Source organism: Ambystoma mexicanum, chromosome 1q (genome assembly GCF_040938575.1).
Source record: "Ambystoma mexicanum isolate Mex_15411 chromosome 1q, UKY_AmexF1_1, whole genome shotgun sequence".
NCBI classification, from domain to species: Eukaryota; Metazoa; Chordata; class Amphibia; order Caudata; family Ambystomatidae; genus Ambystoma; species Ambystoma mexicanum.
This window is the reverse complement of record NC_090922.1, coordinates 766,369,138-766,395,750: the sequence shown is the minus strand read 5'-3', so window position 1 is coordinate 766,395,750 and position 26,613 is coordinate 766,369,138.

Sequence of the window (26,613 nt, the reverse complement as noted above, 5' to 3'; positions counted from 1 at the left end):
GCACGAACCCGCAGCTGCAAGAGAAAAGAAACAGTTAGAGCGCTTGCATTTACTCACGCATTCCAAGCGCTTCATTCCCATTCCAAGGCTCTGGCTCCAGCTTCGGCTCCCTTCACACCATCTTCTGTCTCCAGAGCCCTGCAAAACAAATAGGAGAAAGCATTATACCAAACCCTGATCTACATAAAAGTGCCCTCGCACCTAAAGACTTTAAGGACAAAAGGTGTCCGGAAACCCACCGCTCGTGCAGTTAACGGCGGTAGCGATCCTCTGATGTTAAGAGGCCTACGTTTTACCCAGTGAAGGAACTGGCAACGGCACCCTGCACCAGACGCAGATGGAGAGCCCAGCATTCACCTATCTAAGGTGAGCACGTTGACCTGGGGGATTCTACGGGGAAGCTGGGAATAGAGAGAGAGAGAGAGAGAGAGAGAGACACACTCAACTGCCCAGATCATTAACCCCCATATTCTCTCACCTGCAGAAATCTCACCCTTCGAGTTCGACACACAGTGCGAAGAGGCTCAGCCCCAGAAGCCAACCGAGTCCTGCACATCACCTTTCGAGTCACAGACACCTTCCTGCCTAGACCAGCGCCTCCGTGGGAATCAGGTGAGCGTTACAGAACGCGAAGCCCACCGCAAAACTCCTACCCAGGCGCAATGGAAACCTCGGACACTGATCATTTGGCCCAATTGCTTGGGGAATTAAGAGCAGAAGTACATGCAGCTCGTCAGGAAACAAACTCACTAAGAAGAGAGCTGATAATATCCAAGGAGCGAACAGAGGATCTCGCTAGGCAATTGCTACAAACGCAGGCAGGACAGACACCTTTGCCCGCTCCAGGAGGAAGTTATCCTTCAGCATCCTCAAATCCTGTGCAAATCAATCTACCTGGTAATGTGCCCTTGGCTCCGCCCGAACGCTTTTCCGGTGACCCAAAGAAGTTTGCAGTGTTTATTAACCAGTGCCGCCTACACTTTTTATGTCGACCAGCTGCCTTCCCAACAGATCAGACCAAGGTGGCTTTCGTACTTTCTTATTTCAGTGGCAGTGCCGCAGATTGGTCGATCCCTTTAGTCACTCAGGATGATCCGGTTCTTCATGATTTCCAGGCCTTCCAGTCCAGCATGGAGAAACTGTTCGCAAGACATTCACAAGGGCAGGCCTTGGACAATGAACTCCTTTCATTACGGCAGGGTAATCAAGAACTCTTGACTTATATTGCTTCAGTCAACAGACTTATAGGGGAAACCCAATGGCCTGAGGATAAAAGAATAACGCTTTTCTACAGAGGCCTGCGTGGAGAGCTCAAGGATGTGTTAGCTCAAGTTGTGAATCCTCCACAAGAATGCTCAGACTATATTGACTTAGTTGTTCAATTAGACCACAGATTACAGAACAGGAAGGCTGATCGTTCCAAATTTGACACCCGAGTGTTTTCTAAACAACAGACCTCTCTACTAGGGGAGCTGGCACCGTGGAACCCATGCAAATAGGGGGTATAAAAGGACCTTTAACTCAAAAGGAGCGGGAAAGAAGAAGACAGCTGCAATTATGCCTCTATTGTGGAAACTTGGGGCACTTTCTTCGAGACTGTCAAGTGAAACCAGCTAAGAAGGCTGTAGGAGCCGCCGATACCAGTGCCACAAATTCTGAACAGGGAAACGACCTAGCCCGACAAGTGTAGAGGTCCTCTTGCCGAGCGTTAAAATCTGTCCCGTGACCTCGCATTTTGAGGTGCCTATGGTCCTCATTAGCCCTGAACGTCCGGATCGTTTGCATGCAATTGAAGCTTACATCGACAGCGGAGCAATCGGTAATTATGTGGATCGTGAAATGGCATCAAGGATGAATCTACCTCTTGTCCCTAAGGCAGTAAAAGACGTCATTACTACAGTGGATGGCACGGAGATAGCCTCCGGACCAGTAACGCACGCCACCCAAGAAGTGACGTTAGTGAGCCAAGATGGACACCGGGAGACAATCGTGTTCGATGTGATCAAGGCCCCTCAGTTCCAGATCATTCTGGGAATTCTTTGGTTAGAGAAGCACAATCCTCGGATCGATTGGCGAGCGAAGACGGTTCAGTTTCCAGAATGTTTGACCACTTGTTATTCTCGGCCTGATGTCTCATTGCCGGCAATCTCTTCTGAGGTTCCCAAATTACCTCCCGAATACCAGGAATTCCAAGACGTCTTTCGGAAGGACCAAGCTAACACCCTGCCTCCTCATAGGTCTTACGACTGTCAAATAGATCTGATACCCGGAACAACTCCTCCTTGCAGTAGGATTTATGCCCTCACCGAGCCAGAGAATCTTCGTCCTTCAAAATCTCCAGCTTCCTCGGCTTTGTTCTTCGTTCCGAAAAAGGAAGGAGACCTTAGGACTTGTATAGATTACCGCGCCCTGAATCAGATCACCGTTAAAAACAGATACCCGTTACCTTTGATCCCTGAACTCCTGGACCAAGTCAAAGACGCATGTATATATGCAAAGTTGGATCTCAGAGGAGCCTTCCATTTGGTACGAATAAAGGAGGGCGATGAATGGAAGACGGCCTTCCGCACCAAGTATGGGCTATTTGAGTATCAAGTTATGCCCTTTTGGACTTTGTAACGCTCCGGCCGCCTTCCAGTATTTTATGAACGATGTCCTTGGAGAACTCATCGATGTGTGTGTTGTTGTCTACATTGATGACATCCTCGTCTATTCATCATCTGAAGAGGAACATCAGAAACATGTTAAAGAAGTCCTCGAGAGATTACGTCAACATAACCTTTTTGCTAAGCTTGAAAAATGCGTTTTCAACGTAACTGAAGTTGAGTTCCTGGGATTCATATTGTCACCTAACGGAGTCCATATGGATTCGAAAAAAGTCGATGCGATCATCAAGTGGCCTTCACCAACCTCTGTAAAAGGAGTTCAAAGCATGTTAGGTTTCGCTAACTTTTACCGTAGATTCATTCCTGAATTCTCTCGAATTGTCCAACCCATCACCGCTCTGTTAAAGAAGAACAAACGCTTTGAGTGGTCTACCGAGGCAGAACAAGCCTTTCGGGACTTAAAAGTTAAATTCATTTCTGCACCTGTTCTAAAACATCCTCGTCCAGAACTCCCCTACATCGTGGAAACGGATGCTTCTAGTCTAGCTATGGGGGCAGTTTTATCACAAAGAGATCCGGTCACACACCAATTACATCCTGTAGCCTTTTGGTCTCGCAAATTCTCGGCTCCCGAGATCAACTATTCAATTACAGACCAGGAACTTTTAGCTATCAGATCGGCCTTTAAAGCCTGGCGGCATTATCTTTTGGGAGCCAGACACACAGTCACCGTAATGACAGATCACCGCAACTTACAATATCTAAAGACGGCCAAGGCTCAGTCTTCCAGGCAACTTCGCTGGGCTCTGTTTTTGGCTGAGTTTGACTTTATAATTACTTATCGACCAGGCAGTAAAAATGGAAAAGCACATGCCCTCTCCCGGATGGGAATAGATGAACACTTGACCAATCCAGAACCAATACCCATAATTCCAGAACAAAGGATTTTGGGCTTGGTCAGCGCTCAATCCTTTGAAGACATCAAGACTACAGTCAAATCAATCCTAACTCCGGCCGAATTACAGGACTGGCAATTAAAGGGAAAAGAATTCTCTGTGGATCAAGACCTTCCATATTTCCGAGGACGATTGTACTTGCCCAGTGAGAAAATACAAGAACAAGTGATCTCCTGTTATCACGACTCACTAATGCAGGGTCACCCTGGCATTACCAAAACCATGGAAAAGGTCAAAAGACATTTCTGGTGGCCATCATGGAAGAAGGATATTAGAGACTTCGTAATCTCCTGCGGTGTATGTGCCCAAAATAAAAGTCAGAAGGAGAAACCAGCCGGCCTCTTACATCCACTAGACATCCCTCCCTGTCCATGGCATACCCTGTCCATGGATTTCATCACGGACTTACCTCCATGCTCAGGGTATAATACCATTTTAGTAGTCGTGGATCTATTCTCCAAGATGGCTCACTTCATTCCCCTGAAAGGCCTACCTACAGCTTCAGTATTGGCCCGAGAATTCTTAGAAAACATTGTTCGGCTACACGGTTTTCCCTCGGTTTTGGTCTCCGATAGGGGAAGTCAATTCATCTCCCACTTTTGGCGAAGTTGCTGTCGTTTAGCCCAAATTGATGTGAGACTTCCAACCAGTCACCATCCCCAAACTGACGGACAAACCGAGAGGACAAATCAAACTCTAGAGCAATATCTACGTTGCATGCTCCAACAAACTGAAAACCCTTGGAAGGACATTCTTTGGATCGCGGAGTACGCTAATAACAATCCGACTCATTCGGGAACCGGGGAGACTCCCTTCTTCCTATTATATGGACACCATCCTAGGACCTCGAACCTGGATCCTCCCCAAGAATTCGAAGCACCTGCTGTGGATCACTTGCACTCTGAGATCACCCGTGCTTTTAAGGAAGCCACTGCCCATCTGCAAAGAGCTAAAGCTCAATTCAAGAAAGGAGCAGATCAACACCGTAAAGAGGCCCCTCACTACGCAGTAGGAGATCAGGTCTTGTTATCCACTAAGCACCTGCCTCTAAAAGGACCCCGCACCTTCATTCCGAGATACCTTGGACCCTATCCCATCTCTGCTATAATTAATCCGGTAGCTGTCAAATTGGAATTACCTTCGCATATGAAAATACATCCAGTATTCCATGTCTCCTTACTAAAACCAGTACAACCAGAAACCCGATTGACCGAACACCCAGAACCTGTTTTAGTAGATGGAGAACTCGAATTCGAAGTAAAGGACATCCTAGATTCCAAAATCTCCAAATCTAAATTATATTATCTGGTTGATTGGAAAGGATACGGCCCCCAGGAAAGGTCTTGGGAACCCTCAGAATATGTCCATGCACCTCGTCTGGTCAAGAAATTCCATCTGAATCACCCCGACAAACCAAAACCCCCGGAGAAGACACGCTTGGGAGGGGCCTTGAGGGGGTGTACTGTCATGATCACTGCTTCCAAGGAGTCAGGACCAGCCCAACGTCCTTGAAAGCAGGTCCCTAACCTTAATCCTAGGCACCAGCCGGTCCCCACTGGGACCTTTTGGACCTTGTCCTGGCGCCGGTGGCGCCGGTGGCGCCAGGCTCATCAATGCCATCGGTCCCGGCACTGGAAGCGCCGGGCTCATAATCTATATGAAGATGCTTGGGTGGACTTACCTGCAGCAGACCATGCTGCTTACTTACCAGCTGCATAGGAATCCTCAGTAAGCCGGAACTACTTTCTTACCTGGGTGGGGCAAGCTCCACTCCCTGGATACAACACTGGAACTCTTCTGGAACAGGAACTCTTTTCTTACCTAGGCGGGGCCGTGGAGGAAGACGCCTCAGCACTCCAAGGCTATTTAAACCACACCCGATTGATGAAACGTGCTTCGCGTTATTCTGCATCTGCAGCAGAACGCTCACCGAGTCTGTTCCAGCTTTTCTTCTATCCGGGCCCGAACCTGCAAGAACAATACTTACCATTCCTGCATCCAGTCTTCAGCAGAACCTGCAAGAACAATGCTTACCATTCCTGCATCCAGTCTTCAGCAGCACCTGCAAAATAAGAAACTACAAGTTAGCACGGCAACCTTCATACGAAGCGCATTACTCACCTGATCCTTCGGCAGCGTCCATTTCATCACGCTGCATCTCCGCCTGTGAAACCAAAGGTATAGTTATTTCTTACCGGCACTCTGGGTCTCCAACGCTGCAATCCGGACCTGAAAGACAAAAGGAGAGACATTAGCCAGGTATTTACTTACGCCCATCGCGCTCGCCATAATAGGACGCCTGCAAATACTCCGGCGTTTTCCAGCATCTCTTCAGCACGAACCCGCAGCTGCAAGAGAAAAGAAACAGTTAGAGCGCTTGCATTTACTCACGCATTCCAAGCGCTTCATTCCCATTCCAAGGCTCTGGCTCCTGCTTCGGCTCCCTTCACACCATCTTCTGTCTCCAGAGCCCTGCAAAACATATAGGAGAAAGCATTATACCAAACCCTGATCTACATAAAAGTGCCCTCGCACCTAAAGACTTTAAGGACAAAAGGTGTCCGGAAACTCACCACTCGTGCAGTTAACGGCGGTAGCGATCCTCTGATGTTAAGAGGCCTACGTTTTACCCAGTGAAGGAACTGGCAACGGCACCCTGCACCAGACGCAGATGGAGAGCCCAGCATTCACCTATCTAAGGTGAGCACTTTGACCTGGGGGATTCTACGGGGAAGCTGGGAATAGAGAGAGAGAGAGAGAGAGAGAGAGAGAGAGACACTCAACTGCCCAGATCATTCACCCCCATATTCTCTCACCTGCAGAAATCTCACCCTTCGAGTTCGACACACAGTGCGAAGAGGCTCAGCCCCAGAAGCCAACAGAGTCCTGCACATCACCTTTCGAGTCACAGACACCTTCCTGCCTAGACCAGCGCCTCCGTGGGAATCAGGTGAGCGTTACAGACGGCCAGAAGCTCAGGAACCAGCGATCCTGGAACAGGTGGCAGAGCCCGCCGGGTGAATGACTATCTAGCCAGTGGATAACGCAACTGAGGATTGATGTGTTAGGGGCAACTGACACCCCTTGCAAACTTGAAGGACCACGGAATGATTAGAATGGCGGCAAATGCAGCGGAGTCAGAGAACCCTTTCTTACAACCTTCCCCCGCTTTTGTTTGTTGGCTGATCTAATCAGCTGTGATTGTTGAATGTTCGGGCGACAGATGCTTCAGGTTAGGTGGAGTATAGGCTGGGGGATGGGAAGTTTAGTTATTTGTGTTTTTGTTAAGAAATGGGTCCAGAAGTGAACTCATACACATCCAATAAGAGCACCACACACCATACCACACACAACGCCACACACACATGTGCAACGCAAGGCACTGCTAAATGTTCTCTGCCGCTTATTGTATGACCCTCCCTAACGCTGATGTCTGAGACCTGCAGCTCCTAACATGGAATGTCAATGGGATGGGCGGAGGGATCAAGAGACTGCTCGTAAAACAGCTCTTGAACAGGCACGCACCGGATGTGGCCTTCCTAAAGGAGACCCACCTGGCGGGCTCCACATGCATCCTGTTCAAAAGCACCAATTACAGATTGGCAATACACGCTGGTTTTACAACTGGCTCCCGAGGAGTACTCCTACTAATACATACAAAACTGCTCCTGACCCTTGTAAGTATTACGAGTGGTAGGATACGAGTGGTAGGTTTGCTTACATTACAGGGACACCCTGGAACCAAAGCGTTGCAATGCTAGTGGTGTACTCTCCCCCAGCGCTGATAACAGCATTAATACAGGACATCATGCCCATAATCTCTGGAGACAAGTCATACCTGTTAATAATTGGGGGGAGACTTCAATGAAGTTATGGATGTGAGGTTGGACCGCTCACACTTACGAGGGAGAAACCTTACCACCCGTACCAAACTTGCCACATTCACTACTGCACTGGGCTTGGGAGACGTGTGGCTTGACTTACATCCTGACACAAGAGAATACTTGTATCACTCTGGAGTGCCTGCCTCACTATTGCGATTGGATTACTTCTTTCTCCCAGCACTAGATGTCCATAGGACCTCCACGGCAACCCTGCTACCCCACGGTATATCGGACCACTCCTCCCCCCTGCTGATTGAGCTAAACACAACCAGACCGAGACCCCCTTCCTCGTGGCGCCTGAACACTTACTACCTGGGCTTCCCAGAACTCTTGGAAAAAGTACAGTTGGCGACAACAACATACTTTGAGCTAAATACGGGCTCGGTAGACGACCTGGGAGTGCTGTGGGAGGCTTACAATCCGGTACTACGAGGGTGAGATCATCTCGTGGTCCGCTGCACACAAGAAAAAACACCAGCAGAAATTGGTTGAGGCCGAGCAACAAGTAACGCAGGCCGAGACGAACCATCTAACCCTAGACCAGCCAGAAACACATTGCTCACTGGTGCTGGCCCAAAAACGCCTACAAAATGTTGTACTAGACTGTGCTCAACAGGCCCAAAGAACGATGAGAGCCAGAGTATACGAATTGGGTGACAAAGCGGGTAAAATGCTGGTGCGGTTAGAATATGGGGGGGGGGGGGGGGGGGAATAACCAAGTGAGGGCAATAAGACCGGAGGGAAGAGACCGCTACTGACCGATCAAGACATAGCTGAAGGTTTTGCATCCTACTACGCAGACCTATATAAACCACACACGTCACCCATTGATAGATCCATATTAAATTAAATTGCCCTCCCCCTCCTCAGTGCAGACCAGCAAGCCCTGCTGGAAAGAGATATTATAGAAGAGTAACTGACAACAGCAATGTCGGAACTCCAGACAGGGAAAACACACAGGCCGAACTGTTTCCCAATTGAGTTGTGGCATATAATAAGATGAAACGTGATTGCTCCTTATTGGTTGCAAATGTTCCAACAGTCTAAGAAGCAGGGCTGCTTACCAGCAGATCTGCGGAAAGCCACGATAATAGTGATCCCCAAGGCAGACATGCCCCCAGATCACTGCAGCTCATACAGACTGATCTCTCTTATCAACAGCGAGACCAAGATACTGGCAAAGGTGCTTGCTAACTGACTACAACAGGTTATATCGACACTAATACATCCTGACCAGTGCCGATTCATGCCACAGCGATCCACCCACATGAACATATGGAGACTCCACTCAGTAATAGAAAAAGCACACAACGTACAAGGTCCCCTAGCCCTACTGGTAGTAGACTTTGACAAGGCTTTTCATTCCATATAGTGGGAGGCAATATGGGACGTAATGCGGCACATGGGGTTTGGTCCCCAGTACATTGGCTGGGTGCAACTCCTGTGCGAATCCCCCAAGGCACAAATGGGAATAAACGGATGGCCCTCCAAACCCTTTATATTGGGAAAAGTTACCAGGCAGGGGTGTCCCCTGTCGGCCATGATCTTCGCACTAGCCATAGAACCATTGGCTGTACTGCTGAGAGCGTCGCCGGCATGGAGCGGCTTTTGCTGGGCGGACAGACTGGAGGACAGAGTCTCCCTATATGCGGATGACCTGCCAATTTACCTGCAAGACTCGTACAACTCCTGCCCTATGGTAACAAGCCTGTTGAACAGATACAGAGCTTTTAGCGGACTGCATGTAAACTGGTCCAAATCAATATTATTCCCAGTAGGCAACACAAGGCTGTCGGGACTAGAAAACAGTCCATTCCGAATCGTAACAGGTCAGTTCAAATACCTCGGCATACAAATCACTAATGATCTGAACGATTACATGATTAACAATCTACACCCAATCGCAGCCAGAGTCAGGGAGGATGTCTGCCACTGGGTCTCTAACTTACTGGGTAGGGCGGCGCTATTCAAGACGTTGGCTCTTCCACGCTTCCTATACATTTTACAAAACGCACCATTACACGTTCACTGAGCGAATTTAAAAAGATTGATAGCACACTTAGAAAACCTCTGTGGTGTGGGGGTCGCTCACGCATTGCGCTGAATACCCTCCAACGCGCCATATGGGAAGGGGGAATTGGACTTCTACGCCTACAGTCCTATCACTGGGCTAGCCAAGTGGCCGTGGTCAACGATATATTACATGGAGATGAAACGCTGCCAAACATCACAATAGAGAATATCAGAAGACATAGGCCTGAGACTGAACACCTCTATAGGTCAGCACACCACTCAACTCCCCAGACCATGCTATCGCACACTTCCCTGATCTGGAAAGAAGCACACAAATACATAGGGTGGGATAAAAGAATCACCCCAATACAGCCACTACAGGACAATGGGAACCTGCCTGAAGTGAACAAACTCCTGAGATGGCACAGCTGGCTACAGCATGAAATAGACAGTTGGTGACATTATTGAAGGTGGCAAACTAGTGCCCTTTGAGTCGCTAGAATCCTGCTTTGACCTTCCAATCAATGATCAATACCATTATACACAGATGCAACATGCAATACAGGCTCACCTCCCAGAACTAGGAAACATGGCCGAAAGCTCCCCTCTTGAAAGGAATATAGTGCAGGCAAAATTTGACACTAAAATCACATCTATTATGTATAACGTAATAACCTCCTTTGCCACGGTGGAGTTAACCAGCTTGAAGTCCAAATGGGAGAGGGATGTCGGGGCTATACAATCTGAAGACTGGACAATGGCCCTCATGTTTCCCCATGAGGCAGCCATTTCAGCCAGGCTCCGACTTATACAGTTCAAAATACTGCATAGGATATACTATTCAAGAGTGGCACTGTACCGATTGGGGGGGAAAGCTACGACCCACACTGTCTACGCTGTAAAAGGGAATAGGGAACTTTCCTTCACATGCTGTGGGAATGTGATTGTATTCAACAATCCTGGCAGCAATGCTGCAACAAGCTTTCACAAGTGCTGGGGAAAGCAATACACAGGGATCCGAAACTGATGTTACTTGGGGTGGAGGAGGAGGGAGAACTGTCCAGATACGAGAAACTGTTCCTATCAACAACCACTGCCTTAATTAAAAGGAACATTGCAAAAATGTGGGGCTCTGAAACGACTCCACAATATGAACAATGGATCACGGACGTAAACATTTATATTGCAATGGAAGGAAGAGTATACACGGGTAGGGGATGCCCTAGGAAAGCCGATAAGATCTGGAACAGATGGGAAGAGGCGCAGTAACCACCTTAATGTACACAAAGTAAGAGAATGTGTTATGTGCAGATGAAACCCAGAGAGATGTATTGCGGAAAGTACAGTGGACATCTTAAGACCCTAATTTCTTTCGCATGAGTGAGAGTTATTTGAATGGTCATGTTGGACCATGTGTTACCTTGATTGATGTAATGTTTGATTTAAAAGACAAAACAATAAAATATGGTATTACATTTTTTTTTTTTTTAATGCATGTAAAGTGCTTGTGCATGATTACAAGGGAAACACAACAGATAAAGACTCTGGTATTCCCTTTTATGTATAACGCATGCATACTCTTTATGAAGCTCGTATCCACTCAAATATCTGATGGTAATGGACCAGTCATGATTGAAAAGCTTTAATTTAACACTCCCTGGACGACTGATAAGTTCATCTTCTGTTGCATCAATATAAAACAGGGTTTGTATTTGCATCCTGCACTTCAAAATTGACTTCGGAGTACTTTCCTCCATAATTTTGTTTAAAATCTCATATAAAGAATTCAGAGGCGGGTTTAGAATTCTTGAATAGTTATGTAGAACTCTACCGAGCAGTCGAGATGATAGAGATACTTGTCCCAGCTCATAGCTAATAATGGCGTTTGGTAACAAGCATGAAAACTCTAGCACTTCATTCCACAGTCGACCCTGCAAACATTCAGGTTATCTCCCAAGTCAATCAGACACATGTCTAGCCCATATAGTACAATAGTTTCCACTTTGGAGACATAATACTAATGGCTGGTAACAGAATTTACAAAGCTTGCTATGAAGGCACAACATTTGTGACACCAATGGTCGCACCTTGCTGACAAGAGATTCTTTCCACATTTTGACAGAAGCCGAATTGCACAAATTGTACACCAGTTAACGCATGTTCATAACATGTTCAATTTGTTCTAGTCCCAAGGCCCAGATCATAGTTTTTACCCTTTTGGAACCTGAGAACACCACAATTTGGGATTTTTGTGTGTTAGCCTTTAAGTTGTTAACTTCAGCGTATTGCATAAACAGTTGAGTTTGGCTTGCAAATGAGTTTGAGCGTTCTGTCAAAAAAGATCAGATCCTCAGCGAAGGCTAACCAGTGGAGTCTCAAGGTGCCCAATTTCACTGGCGTTATTTTTCGTCCTTTCCAAATTTCGTCCGTATCGGACAAGTAGAGGTTAAACAGTGTGGCGGCCATATTGCACCCCTGCTTCACGCCTGCGTGTGTTCTAATCGGACGAGTTACCGCTCTCTCTTGGTTAATAGGAATTTGATAAGTGGTGTCCCGATGTAAAATGGATACCAACTGTACCAGATCCATATCTCAATAGTTTTTGCCACAAAATTGCTCTAATGACCCAATCAAACTCTGGACATCATATCCAGGGTAGCCTTGAAAATGGGTCATTTCTAAGTATTCTTGACTGTATCTAGCAAATGAGCCAGTATCGTTGCATTCAGTGATGTCCCCATCCTCTTCGGAAACCTATTTGAAAACGTAATGCTATAGTGAGTGCTGACTAATATTCTGAAGGTCTTTCAAGATCAAAATAGAAAATATCTTTGAAGAGGCATCTGTAAGTGCTATCGGCCTATAGTTTTAGTTCTTACTGGTTGTATTGTTGGGATTCAATTTGCATTTTGGAGATTCTTCCTCAACTGATCCATAAATGTATTACTGGTATTATTGTTACATCTAAGCGAGAGCCCAGAATGGTCTACGTCTACTAGGGGACATCTACAGTGCTGGCATTCAAGGAAGCAGTTTATATGCAGGATCAAGTGGTCGCCTAGCCCTGGGTTTGTTATCACAACATTCCCGCACTCGGCTCTAATAGACGCAGAAACCTAAAAGTTGTTGATCTTGGACTTTGCACTGCCCCTGGACCAAGTGTATGTCAGAGTCTCTTTACCTGTCTCCAACTACCATACATCCCATGCTGAAAAGAATATGTCCCACTTCCGCCCCCTGGGATCGCTTGTGGGTAATATTCTATGCATTTCGGGTAGTTGCTCAGCCATGAACTCTCTGTTGCAGTTCAAATCCCCCCTATAATTATGAGGCCCTGAGACTGGTTAATGACACAATCCTCAAAGAAGGAGGTTATTTTAGACCGGAAAGCCGCTAATTCACACTTAGCCAGATTCCAATACAAGTTTACCATGAGAAGGGTGTTTTGTTCTTCATCCGCCAAAGTCAACTCGCCAGCAAATCCTCAGATGACTGGATTATTTGTCTTACTTTTAATCCCCCTATCAATCGCAATAGCTAGTCCCGCACTAGGGCGACCAGCTAATGCTCTCTTTGCTGGACACATAAACGTTTCATAGCCATTATGATTACATTCCTTGACCGCCATAGTCTCCTGAAAAAGCATGATCGTTGTTTTTTTGGAAAATGCTTGATCGTAAAACCATGTATTCAAATTCTTTAGACGACGTACTTTCCTTGACATAAAACTAATAGATTGAATGTTAGGGCTGTGTTAGCCCTTGCTGTAGATTGATGAATGTTTTTATTGCTGGCTCTACCCATGAACAATCATGGCAAAGTTAGGTAACTGCATTTTATCTTATCGTTTGTACCTATAACTTTAGTTTCATTTGACTGAGAACTGCATTCGTTGTCAGGGACTTTTGTATGGAGCCCTACAAATTTAATATTCTTCCATGGAAATCAATAAAAGGGGATTGTAACCCAGAGTCAAAAAATCATGGCGTTGATGCCAGATAAGTTTTGATATTGTTGTTGAGTGGAATTCACATATCATTCGATGTTTGTGGTAGAGTAATCCAATCTATATCTTCAGAGTTCAAAGATCTCACTACAGGAATTCACCCAAAAAGATCTAGCAAACAAGATCTATTGATTCTATTGGTTCCATTGATTTTAAGGTCGCTTTCCTATCCCATAATTTTTGATAGATACATTTCTGATTTGGGAGATAGCAGTTGTTTTGCGGACAAGCTAATGGGGAGGTATAATTTTCAATTAAGTTCATCACCTGAGGAATAATGTTGTTAGGCTCCTTCTATAGAGTGTTTGTGAAAAAGTAAGGGATGGAAATGCTTTGGTTAGAAGGTTCCAAAATGGGTTACAGAGCGATTAACTTTCCTTTTAATTGTTTTAGACTTAGAAGGGAAGAATGTTGTCATTTTACTTTGTTATATGTCGGTGTCCCCATTTAGAAGCCGTGCTGGTAAGGACATGGCATCCACCTCTAAGTCTTTAGTTTAACTAGCTGCAATAACAGTGGATGGATTGGTGGTAAGCTGTGCAGGAGCAGAATCCTCCCTTTCAGTTTGGGTTTGTATAGGTTGACAGATTGGTGGACCGTGTGATTGATCCCCTGTTTTATTTTGCATCTCTTTAAGTTGGTCTTGCTTATTATTCAACTATTTCATTCACCTGGGGCAGATTGCATATATTTCTAATTATAGAGTTATGACCCGCAATTTTGGTTGCTTTCATATTTTTTGTTTTATTGTCAAACCATTATTGCAATTCTTAGTGGCCTTTCTTTAGCCCGCAATTCTTAGTGGCCTTTCTTTAGCCCTATTCTCTTTTCGTCTACTTCTCCAAGAATGTAATGCCATATAGGCAGGAGAACATGGGGACACAGGTAGAAATACAGTGCACTGTGGGTCTTGTTCTATAATTGATTAAGGCTGTTCGATGATGTCTGTCAATGGTGTCGGACTATTTGGTGAAAGGTCATCCTCACACTCTGGTCCCTGTTTTATTTCAGAATAAAGTTGGGATCACCTTGTCCCAATAGAACTTACTAGAACAGACATCCGCACATTGGGATTCAGATAGAACCCACATCATTAGATAGTTCTAAGACTACTGGAACGACCCAGGAATTCTTTTTCACAAGCATATTTCTAAAGAATACAAGTTGTTGATTAACATAGATATGTGCTACATTCCAAACAATCTCTTTTTTACAACACTATGTTCATGTTGTATTGTTTTTTGGAAACCTTATGATTTGTTTTTGTTTGTAATCAATGAAAAAATGTTTTGTATATATTAATTGTGTTTTCAATACAAGTCATTTAATTTCACAGCCCCTGGTGTGTATGTGGGTTTTTCCTTCTGGACATTTTCTTTGGGTTAATCTTCCCAAGATATATTCTATTAGTAAATACAGTAAAGGTTCCTTGATATTACAAATTGGTCATGCTTCATTCATTGACAATCAGGATGTACCTTCTTCAGTAGCAGTTCTACTTCCTTTGTATCTGTTCGATGATGTCTGTCAATGGTATCAGACTATTTGGTGAAAGGTCATCCTCACTCTGGGGTCCCTGTTTTATTTCAGGGCTTGTAGACTCTTGATTCTTTTTTCCCTCCATAGCACAAATGAGGATATTCATATTTTCTCACAGTTTAGCAAGTTTATATGTCACGACTCACACCCAAAACCCCCTCTGGTAAACCCATTGGCCAGGTGGAGTCAGGACTCGGGCCTCTAGAGCCTGGCATCCTCTTCAAAAGCCCTCATGGGGCCAGTCCTGGCGCCAGGCTCATACACCATGAAAAACAATGTGCTTGGGAACATGGTCAGCCAACATGGAGGCATCCACATAGCTTGGTTCCTAAGAACCAAGCTATGCGGTCTAGTGTTTTGGGTGTGGTAGCCTAGAGACTACTTTACCTGGACTATTTTGTTGGGGCTATTTAAACCACACCCGAGCAAGACAACACGATTCGCGTTACTTTGCAGCTTGCAACGTGACGCTTACTGTGTCCAGCTATTACCTCGGAGAAGGACAACCTGCAAGGAGACAAAAGAAACATCATTAGCAGCAGCAACTTACCTGCAGTCTTCATCTTTAAACACTTGCAGCTACTGAGAACCGCTTCCTCGAATCTGCACGCCTCCCAGACAGAATGACCTGAAAGAGGAAGATCGAGGCAACATAAAAGAAAGCAGTAGAGACATTTACAAATTACGAACTGCTCAAAAGGCTTACCTGGCTGGTCGCCTCTCGGCTGGCACCACTCCGGACATTCCACTCACGCTGAAGAACACTGCAACCTACAAGGAAGGAAAACACAGGTTAGCAAAGGCAAGACTTTGCAGCGCTGCGCATAGCGCTTACTTAACGCATCATAGCGCTCTTAATGTGCCATCATTTACCAGCGGGGCTCAACCAAGCCAGTTCGCCGCGCTGAAGCTCTGCATACCCAAGGGAGAAAAAGACATTTTAAACAAAGAAAGGCATGCAGGATAGCAACAAAACTAAAGAACAGCAATAAGACCTACCTGAACAATATCAAACGGGCCGGCGTCAGTGAAGTAACTGGACCGCACTCGCCCATGAAAGACAACACGCCCCTGCAAAGAAGGCAGGATGGAGAGCACGCCTAATTCTACCACAAGGTGAGGAGCAGAACCTTCCCCGCAGACCACATCAGGGCAAAGCTGAGAAGCATACCAGCGAGTAACCCGGCTGGGTGGCGTCCCTGTGGATACCAGGTGAGCGTAATAGAACGCGAAGCCTACCATAACAAATCCACCTGGGCACCATGGAGGCATCAGAAATGAACCAATTGGCCCAATTACTAGGAGAGCTTCATGCTGAGGTTCATTCTGCCCGACAAGAGACTAATGCCCTCCGGAGAGACCTTATAGTGACTAAAGAACGTAATGAAGAGATTAGCAGGCAATACTTGCAATCACAGACGGGACAGACGCCTCTACCTGGAAGCAATCCAACGATGCAAAACCCTGCCATACCACCCACTCTGGTACAGATCACGTTACCTGGAACACTGCCCCTGGCACCACCAGAAAGGTTCTCATGCGACCCACAGAAGTATGCAGCATTCATCAATCAGTGCCGCCTTCATTTTCTTTGTAGGCCTGGAGCATTTCCAAACGACCAAGCTCGGGTAGCTTTTGTCTTATCATACCCGAGTGGTAGTGCAGCAGATTGGTCGGTGCCGTTGGTAACCCTCTATTACATGACTTTGAGGGGTTCCAGAGAGACATGGAATAACATTTTGCTCGCCATACTCAGGAACAAGCAGTAGACCATGAACTCTTGTCCCTCCGACAGGGGAATCAGGACTTGTTAACGTACATTGCTACCTTCAACAGACTGGTTGCCGAAGCTAGGTGGCCAGAAACCAAAAGAACCACATTATTCCATCGAGGCTTACGAGGCGAATTAAAGGACGTCTTAGCCCAGGTGGTTGATCTACCCAGAGACTGTGCAAAAATTCATAAATCTGATCGTGCTGCTAGACCACCGGTTGCAGGACCAAAAGGCAGACCGGTCTAAGATGGACCCTCGGACCGTGTATGTTCGACCAAGGGAAAACACACCCCGTGTATCTGAAAATGCTGTAGAACCCATGCAGATTGGAGGAATACGGCCTCCATTAACAAAACAATAGCGGGACAAAAGAAGACAACAGCTTTGTTTGTATTGTGGGAAACCAGGACATTTCCTGAAGGACTGTCGAGTAAAACCCCCAAGAAGAACAGTCGGGGCCACAGAGAAGGATGAAGCTAAGGAATCGGAAAACTACCAAGCTCGACAAACGTAGAGGTCAGTTTGTCGAGTGAGAAGAAAGAGTTGCTGACCTCGCACTTTGCAATACCAGTAATCTTAATTCACCACCAACAGTCGTCAAGAATGCATGCCGTTGAAGCATACATCGATGGCGGAGCAGTTGGAAATTATATTGATCAAGAACTGGCAGCAGAGATGGGGCTTCCTTTTTGTTCTAAGCCAACTATGGACAAGTTAACCACCGTGGATGGGACAGAAATTGCTTCCGGACCAGTAACCTAGTGCACAGCCAGGGTAACCTTGCTGTGCCAGGACGGACATCGGGAGTCTTTCATTCAATCTCATCAAGGCACCTCAGTTCAGGCTAATACTAGGGATTCCATGGTTGGTTGCTCACAACCCTTTGATAGACTGGCGGGCACGAAAATTAACCTTCCCCGGTGACTGCTCCCATGCCTGCTATTACCAATTGGAGAAACCCGACGTCTGTATCCCCATGACTCCTGGAGCGACAGTATCAACCCTGGGAGCAACTAATACCTTGCCAAGTGAATACCATGATTTCCAGGATGTTTTCCGAAAGGACCAAGCCAATACATTGCCGCCTCACAGGCCCTATGACTGCCAGATCGACCTTGTTCCTGGTGCACAAATCCCTTGCGGCAGGATCTACGCTCTCACAGAACCAGAAAACCTTCATTTGAAATCCTATTTAGACCAGTACCTTGCAAACGGATTTATCCATCCTTCGAAGTCCCCTGCAGTCAGTCCTTTGTTCTTCGTACCAAAAAGGATTATTGACTACTGCGTATTGAACAAGATCACTGTGAAGAACCGCTACCCCTTGCCACTTATCCCTGAGATGCTAGACGAAGTTAAAGATGCCCAGATTTATACCAAATTGGACCTTCGCGGAGCGAACCACCTGGTCTGAGTCAGAAAAGAAGATGAATGGAAAACCGCCTTCCGTACTAAGTATGGCTTGTTTGAATATCAAGTCATGCCCTTCAGGTTATGCAACGCTCCTGCGGCATTCCAATATTTCATGAATTACGTCTTAAGGGAGTTAATTGATGTGTGCGCCTTAGTGTACATAGATGACATGTTAGTATACTCCGCCTCGGAACAAGATCATGTCAGGCACGTTTTGTTCAGTCCTCACCAAGCTCCGTCAACATCGCTTGTTTGCAAAGCTTGAAAAATGCTTTTTTCACGTCACCGAAGTAGAAATTCTTGGTTTTATCCTTACTCCAGGAGGCATCAGAATGGACGTGCACAAGGTAGATGCCATTCTGAAATGGCCTTCACCGACGTCTCTGAAAGGGGTACAAAGCATGCTGGGCTTTGCGAACCTCTACCGCCGGTTCATCCCAGACTTCTCTCAGGTTGTGCACCCAATCACAGTACTATTAAGAAAAAACAATTAAAAGTTTGCTTGGACCGAAGAAGCAGAAGAAGCCTTTCAGGAACTTAAACGAAGGTTTACCTCCGCTCAATCCTGCAACATCCTCGTCCAGACCTCCCTTATGTCGTTGAAACTGATGCGTCCAGTCTCGCAATGGGGGCTGTCCTTTCACAGAGAGACCCGGAAACCGACCAGCTACATCATGTGGCCTTCTGGTCGAAAAACTACCTCCAGAGATTAATTTTGCCATCACGGACAAGGAACTCCTGGCTATCAAATCCGCCTTTAAAGCCTGGAGGCACTACCTTCTGGGGGCCAGACACACCATTACAGTCGTCACAGACCACCGAAACCTGCAATATCTCAAAACCGCCAAGGCCCAGTCCTCGCACCAATTACAGTGGGCCCTTTTCTTCGCTGAATATGATTCTCACATTTCGACCAGGAGTCAGAAATGGAAAGGCGGATGCCTCATCTCGCATGGGTATAGATGAAATAGTATATACAACTCCAGACCCAGTACCTATTATACCTGAAGACAAACTCTTGGGTATCACGACAGCCTTAACACAAGCAGAACTACGAAAAGAAATCCAACGGACAATGAATCCTGATGCCCACCTCGCATGGCAAACTCAAAGAGAACAGTATACCATCAAGGACCATCTACCCTTTTTTAGGGATCGCCTATATGTATCCAAGAAGGAATTACAAGAGCATATTATTTCAAACTATTACGATTCACTGATCGAAGGGCATCCTGGGATCGCCAAAACCCTAGCTAAGGTGAAAGAGAACTTTTGGTGGCCTACCTGGCGTAAGGACATCATTCAGTATATTCAGTCCTGCGGTGTCTGCGCACAAAATAAATCACAGAAACAAAAACCATCTGGTCTCCTACAACCATTGGAGATTGAGTTCCATGGCACACTCTTTCCCTTGACTTCATCACTGATCTACCTTCAAGCCAAGGGTTCAACACAATCCTTGTAGTTGTGGACTTATTATCGAAGATGGCCCATTTTATTCCTCTGAAAGGCCTCCCCGACGCAGCCACTTTAGCAAAAGTGTTCCTGGAGGGCGTGGTTAAGCTACATGGCTTCCCTTCGGTTCTGGTCTCTGATCGAGGCTGCCAGTTTGTTTCAAACTTCTGGAAAAAATGTTGTGCAATGGCGCAGATCGACGTTCCGCTATCTACCAGTCACCATCCCCAAACGGACACTCTAGCAATAGTTACGGTGCATGCTGCACCACGAACAAAGGAATTGAAAAGACCTACTATGGATAGCTGAATATGCATATAACAATTCTTTGCATTCAAGCACGGGACAAACGCCCTTCTATACCCTTTATGGCAGACATCCACGTACCTCTGAACTAGACCTTCCAGCCAGCTTGGAAATGCCAGTGGTAAAGACTCTACACACAACCATTACTCAGGCTTTCAAAAGGGCAAAGGAACACCTTATTCATGCCAAAGAAAAACAAGAGTTTCGCCGACCAACACCGGAAAAAGGCCCCTGATTATCAAGTAGGAGACAAAGTTTGGTTAGCCGCTAAATTCGTACCCATCAAGGGAACCCGGACCTTTCATCCCAGATTCTTAAGACCCTATATCACTAAAGCAATTATCAACCCAGCAGCCGTGAAACTGGATTTACCACCTAATCTACACATCCACCCGGTATTCCATGTGTCCCTCCTGAAACCAATGCAACCCGGCACACGGATTGGGACACCACCTAAGCCCATACTTGTTGACGGAGAACCAGAATTAGAAGTCAAAGATATCTTGGACTCTAAATACTCTAGGACCAAGCTATATTATCTCGTCGCTTGGAAAGGATTTGGACCACAAGATAGATCCTGGGAGCCCAGTGAGAATATCCACGCACCACGTCTAATCGGGAAATTCCATCGGAACGTCCCAACCAAACCTGGGCCAGACAGAAGGAACACCATGGGAGGGGCCTTAGGGGGGAGTGCTGTCACGACCCTCGCCCAAAACCCCCTCTGGCAAGCCCATTGGCCAGGTGGAGTCAGGATTTGGGCCTCTAGAGCCTGGCATCCTCTTCAAAAGCCCTCATGGGGCCAGTCCTGGCGCCTATGGCGCCAGGCTCATGCACCATGAAAAACAATGTGCTTGGGAACTACTTTATTGTATTGTCAGCCAACATGGAGGCATCCACATAGCTTGGTTCCTAAGAACCAAGCTATGTGGTCTAGTGTTTTGGGTGTGATAGCCTAGGGACTACTTTACCTGGACTATTTTGTTGGGGCTATTTAAACCACACCCGAGCAAGACAACACACTTTGCGTTACTTTGCAGCTTGCAACGTGACGCTCACCGTGTCCAGCTATTCCCTCAAACTTCGGAGAAGCAGAACCTGCAAGGAGACAAAAGGAACATCATTAGCAGCAGCATCTTACCTGCAGCCTTCATCTTTAAACACTAGCAGCTACTGAGAACAGCTTCCTCGAATCTGCACGCCTCCCGGACAGAACGACCTGAAAGAGGAAGATGGAGGCAACATAAAAGAAAGCATTAGAGACATTTACAAATTACGAACTGCTCAAAAGGCTTACCTGGCTGGCTGCCTCTCGGCTGGCACCACTCCAGACATTCCACTCGCGCTGAAGAACACTGCGACCTACAAGGAAGAAAAACACAGGTTAGCAAAGGCAAGACTTTGCAGCGCTGCGCATAGCTCTTACTTACCTGGTGAACGTAACACTATTCTTATTTACTGTGTGCCATCTCTCTTCACCGACTCCCTGAATAGTCTCATCTGAGACTTGTCCATGTGAGTTTGAGTACAAGATATGTCCCGTCCGAGGTTACTGGGGGAATCCAGACGTGGACCCCTTGCTCACTATTCTTAGAGAGGCACAGCCCCTCCCTACTGTTGAGGTCCAACCAGACCGAAACACGTGTCTGGGGATGCTGTTGGTACTCTTGTTCAGAGGAAAATTGCCTAGCATTTCGTTGCTGGACTGCCCCAGGGCAGGACAAAGACTGATATGTTTAGGATATTTCTTCTCTGTGAAAGATAGTGAGCCAAAGAGTCTGGGTAAATCTCTCGCAACCAGGACTAATGTCTGGCAGAGGGACTCCCAGGATCCCCCTTGTTAATAGGCATACACCCGGCTGCTTCATACACTTTTTTGTATGTGTTGGAGATGTCTGTGTATCCTTAGACAAACATGGAGGCAACTGAGATTGTTTGTGGTCCCACAACTCTGAGTAGCTATAGTAATACCAAACCTCTTTTTTTCTCTTTTTTGGGAATAGTTAGTGCGAGTCTTGCAAGCCAATATAAAACCTTCTAGCTTGTTAATTTTAGCAAAGAGGATTTAACCTCACGCATTTCATCTTGATTGACATCATGTCCTTTATCCAGTAGATTCAATAGTCTGGTAATCACAGTAGGTGTCTGTAAAGGTAGAGTCTTGGGGAGTGCTGTTATTGGCCTGAGGTGTGGACAAAATGGCCCTACGACTTGAGTGGGAGTTAGAATGGCTTAATTGTGACGAATTTGGGATCTCATGGTTAGCAATGAAGAAAATGGGACTCTCATTTTGTATCAAAATAAATTGTTTTTTTTAATTTTCCATTTCAGGAATGGTAGGAGTGCATTTATTTGAGGTATTGTTTACTGATTGTTCCTCTAGATAGGACAAAGAAGCATTTACCTTATTAAATAAACGCACCTCATCCATGGCGTAAGGCAACCTTGCGCTAGGTCTAGGTGGTCCTAAAGATAATCTAGGTTTGCCATCATAACAGGTGCTAACATTGAGACATCAGATACAAAATGATTGTCCCTACAATCCAATAGATCTTCAGGATCGACATGAGTAAAGAGCAAGAGGTAGTACCAGACTGGGGCTCAGCTGTAAAAGTACATTTCTGAATCTCTAATTCCTGTTGCTTGATAGTTTGTATTGCCAATTCTGTATCTGCCTCCTGATGAATCTCTACATGGATCAATCCATTATCGGCATCTTCTAGTTTCTTCTTACAATGGAAATCCTTCTCATTTATATTTTCCAATTGCTTCATCTCATAATCACTCAACCTAGATTTTTCTAAATTCCACATACAGTGCACTTCCACTGGAGGAATCATCAGGAGGAGGAGGAGGAGGAGGAGGAGGAGGAGGTGCAGAGGACCAGACCGGCCACGCGTGAGGCGGAGAAACATGGGTGGAAACCAAGTCACTGGGGCCCCCCTGCTTCAATAAGACGGTAACAGGGAGGAACCTCCCGGGGCACAGCAGGGCATAGTGGACCAGTCAGGAAGAGGAACAACTAACTCATAGGTGAACTCGGGCCCAGAGTGGAGAAAACAGTACCTGGCACTGCAGTGGAGGAACATGGGATGAGAGGTATTCCCTGTGAGAGACCAACAGGATCACCAGGGGGAGAGAACGTCCCGGAACGTGAGCGGGACTAGAAAAGCCCCCCCTTTGGGTTCCCTGTGGGTGTGTAGATTCGTTGGTGGTGGTTCCAATCACCCCGTACTGGAACAACCAATGCTGGTGAACTGTGATAAGAGGGGAAAGAAGCAAGTACATAGAGCCAAGGCCAGCAACGCATTAAGGAAGCAGATAACACCTCCCCGCCATCAAGGGCTATCTACTAAGGTCAGCCAAAGGAGAGGGCAAAACGAGAAACAACAATAGAGGAGAGGAACCAGACCACTAATACAAATGAACGAAGGAAGCCTAGTAAAGACCCCTCATGCTTCGGATAACTGGAAGAGCCCAAGTATGAGCGGAGAAGCCCCCACGCTGAGTGGACTAAACCAAAGTGCCATGCTCCAGACAACAAAGCAGGAAGGAGCGGAAGAGGGTAAAAAAAAACAAATGCCAGAGGCCCGCAGCAAAAACCTGCCGAGCAAAAGCAAAGTGACCGGTTGTTACGCTCACCTGGTCTCTGCCGGGATGTTGGGGCTTGGTTGCAGCCCTCCCAGGAAGTAGAAACTTCCCCTGTCTGTTTTCTACTGCTGCAAATAGGCTGAGGGCTGCTGCAATGAATTGGAACCCTGCTCCTGCGTAGATATGTGAGGACGTAAATTTGCTGGCCTGTGAGTTAATTCCCTCTCTAACCCTTCTTCCCATAGCGTGGTTTCCGTGAGCATGCATCGACCCATTAAGGCTCACCTGTAGATTATTAATGGTGAGCTCTCCGTCCTGTTACTTCTGGCAGGGGCGCATTTAGGATGAGGACCGAGTTCCTTCATACATGGTGTCCAGTCCAGCTGTGACTATTCCACGCCTTTCTGGTGTCTTTCAGTTTTCTCTTTGTCTTGAAGTATTTGTATTGTCTTTCTAACAGCCTGTTGTCGGCTCTGTAATAATGTCTATCTTTCTCCCAAATAGGTGTGATTGCGGCCCAGCAGAGCTACAAAGCATGAGGTGGCTTCAGATGAGGAGAGGAGGATCCTGCGGTGGTCCGACAGCAGGTGAGTAAGCTTTTAAGGATAAGCGCAAAGAATTTTGCAAGCGCAACCTCAAACTGAAAGTCTGTAATGTCTAACATAGCCTTTTGTCCTTTTACAGGGTCCGCCTTTGTGGATGAAGATGTCGTGCTGTGGTGCCCAGAGCTGAAGTACTGCGTGCCGGATGAAGAAGATGTCGTGCTGCGGTGCCCAGAGCTAAAATTCTGCATTCCGGAGGATGAAGAATGGACGCCAGGCTCAGCGGTGAATAATGCAGGTCAATGCTGACTCCAGGAGGTAAGCGTATGGGCAGGAGACTGGATTCCCAAAGGTAAGTGCTGCTTAATCCCAGGCGGTGGTGAGCGTTACGCTGCATGCGAATGCAGATTAAAGCGAAGCGTGAGCCTTGGGGTTGGGTTGGCTTTTATAGCTGAGCTCTTAAGGCCACGCCCAATCTGCTTTCCACACCCTTCCACTCCTTGAAGTTGCACATGCAGCTTAAAATGGAAAGCCACACCAGTCCAACCGGGTCCCCTGTGTGTAAACGTTCCAAAGGGACGTGCGTGAACCATGATACCCCTTGCTCCCACAACCTGATGGTGCAGCTCCTGTGATCCTGGGCAAGTGGCCATGACAGCACTCCCCCTCAAGGCCCGTCCTTCTCCTGGTCTGGTGGGGTTGTTGCGATGGAACTGCCTAAACAATCGGGGAGCATGAACATGTTCGCTGGGTTCCCAGGTTCGGTCTTGAGGTCCATATCCTTTCCAGTCTATGAGGTAGTATAATTTGGTTCAGACCACCTTAGAGTCTAGGATAGTTTTGACTTCGTACTCCGGCACCCCCTCAATTATCGCAAGATCTGGTGGAATGCCGATACATGTACCCGGTTTCATTGGTTTTAGAAGTGAAATGTGAAACACTGGATGAATCCGCATGTTGAATGGCAACTCCAATTTCCTGGCGGCAGGATTGATTATGGCTTTGATTGTGTAGGGTCCCAAGTATCTGGGGCAGAAAGCTCCTGGTCCTTTCAGAGGTTTGTTTTTTGATGCCAACCAGACCTTGGGGGTCATTCCGAGTTTGGAGGCAGCCATGGTGCTATTCGCACCAAACCGGGTCCGGGTTCTCTGAATGGGGATTTACCGGGTCATTCCAACCTTGGAGGACCCGGTAAGTCCCCATTCAGAAAACCATTCCCCATTCCCATTCGAGCCCTCAGAGGGCTCGAGTGGGAATGGGGAAGGAGCAAATAACAGGCCCACGAATAGCCGGGTCCCTTAGACCAGCCGTTCCTGGTGGGACCCGCCAAGGTACCTCGGAATGTGGTGGTACGGGGTTAACGGCACCGGCATCCTTACCAGTGCCGTTAACCCCCAACCTCCATACTCGGAATGAGGCCCCTTGTCTCCGATTTGGTAACTGGGAGCTTCTCTTCGATGTTCATCTGCAAACCTTTTCTGTCTCTCCTGCTTCTTTAAAAACCTGGCTGATGGTTTTGTGCAGGTTTGCTATTGCTGGCATTTCAGATGTGTCGAGTGGATCAAAAATAGATGTTCGTGGATGCCGTTCGTACACAGTATAAAACGGACTTTGCGCTGTACTGGTGTGAATGGAATTGTTATATGTGTACTCTGCCAACCAGAGGATGTCTTTCCAGGAGTCTTCAGATTGTTGTAACATGCATCTTAAATACTTCTCTATGATCTGCTTGGTTCGTTCGTTCGGTCTGGCCATCGGTTTGAGGGTGATGACTTGTGGACAGCCGAAGGTTGATTTTGGCAATTTCACAACACCTTCTGAAACTAATTGAGTTCCACGATCCGATATTAATACCAATGGGAATCCATGCAGTCGCACAATCTATTCCAGAAACACTGTCAAAAGAGCAGAAGCGGTGGGGAGTCCTTTCAAAGGAATGAAGTGGGCCATTTTGGAGAACCAAAATGGTGGTGTAACCATTGCGGGAAGAGATCTGTAATAAAATCCATGAACAGAGTGTGCCAAGGCGCTGGCGGTACCATCAATGGACGTAGTAGACCAGCAGGATTTTGCTTTTGGGATTTGTGTTGAACGCAGACAACACAGGTCGCAATGTGGGTAATGTCTTTTTCTCCAAGTGGGCCACCAATGGTTTTTCTCTACTTTAGCCTGAGTTTTTGCTATTCCTGGATGTCCTTCCACCAAGGAATCATGATAGTTGGCGATGATTTGGTTTTGCAGTCTCTTATCCGGAATGTACAGTCACCCTTGGAAGTAGGGTAGATCGTCTTTAATGGTGTATTGGTCTCCTGTTTGAAGCCATTCATTTTGGGCAGATTGACTCGTCTGGCATTGCAAGTCGGAATGTAGATAATCCAGACAGGTAGACACGACAATCATATTTTGGATCTGCTTTTCAGGAATGATAGCCACAGGGTCCAGGGTAGTAAAAGCTTCCTTTTCCCCGCTCATGCGGGCGAGGGTGTCTGCTTTCCCGTTACAAACTCCTGGTCTATAGGTAATGATAA